The following is a 1,277-nucleotide window of genomic DNA, read 5'->3' on the forward strand; positions in this document are numbered from 1 at the left end:
ATTACAAATAAAAAAATCTAAAACGAAGGTTATTGGACATCAAAATACGGGCCCTAGTGATTACCTGTAACAAATGCCTATTTCTGCGTTTAGTAAATAGCTATGACGAGTGAAAATCTCGTGTTAAACGTTTCTACAGAGAATTAGAACTTTTTTTCACAATTAGGAAAGTTGCCAGTTACTGCGATCTGTTGACCCCGCCCTCTTGATTTAGACCGTGTCACGTGTGGAGGTTCACAGGCTGCAGAAATAAATCTCAAATAACTTTGGTGTCAGCTGATTTGTTAATAATTCAACCAACTCGTTCTCTGCTGGAGACAGAGTCAATGAACTAACTCCAGAACATTTTTGTCGTCATTGATAAAGGGAGTAGCACAGAAATAATATACTGTTATATTATAGGCTTCATACTGAACTCTGAGAAAAGTGGTGGGAAGTGGAGGTAAATTTGAAGTTTAGCTGTCTTAAATATTTTACATTTCTTGACGAATTTAATAAACAACATGACATAGGTACTTCCACAACAAACTTCCTCCTAACGTCTAAGGAAAGTTTTAGCGGTAGAATGAATTTATAGTTTACACCTGTGTGTGTGTGCGCGCGCGTGCGTGCGTGTTTTTTTTCTATTTCAACCCTCTTTGGTAAAATGTGTGATACAGCAATTTCAGTTTTCATAAACAATTTTGGGAAATGAAGATAAATTCAAGATTTGTTTTCTCCTTTGAACTGTATTTGTTTTTGAGTGAAACTTCTTTTGTCAAATACGAATCGAATGATGGGCGTTTTAAGAGGGCTTTACGTGTTGTTACTACGGAATTCTGTACTACGCGTTCTATGTTACTTGACTGGTGAGCGCTGTCTAGTGCTGCTTATGATTAGGTTTTTCTCCGGAGCGGTTGTTTGTGCGCTTTCAATCGGAGACCTCCGGTTACCTCCGATTGATGCCGCGCAGGTTGTATATGTGCTGTGGCGCAGACATAATTTTCCGCTGAGCATTCCTTTAGTCGGATCAGGTAGTGATTCGAGTCCGCTGACGTCCGCGTATCTTTTAAAATAAATGTGTAATTTTATGTTTATTTTCTATTCTTTATTTACCTCTCTCTCTCTCTCTCTCTTTTTCTTCGGCTCTTCTTTTTTTCTTGTTTTGCTTGAAGTACTGTGTTAGCTGACAGATTTTTTTTTTCTAGTTTTGAAATTCATAGTATATGTGGAAAGGCGTATTAGTTTTATGTCATTGATCAAATTAATAACATTAAAATTAACTTAAAACTAACTCA

The sequence above is a fragment of the Periplaneta americana genome, chromosome 3 (assembly GCF_040183065.1).
Source record: "Periplaneta americana isolate PAMFEO1 chromosome 3, P.americana_PAMFEO1_priV1, whole genome shotgun sequence".
Classification (NCBI taxonomy): Eukaryota; Metazoa; Arthropoda; class Insecta; order Blattodea; family Blattidae; genus Periplaneta; species Periplaneta americana.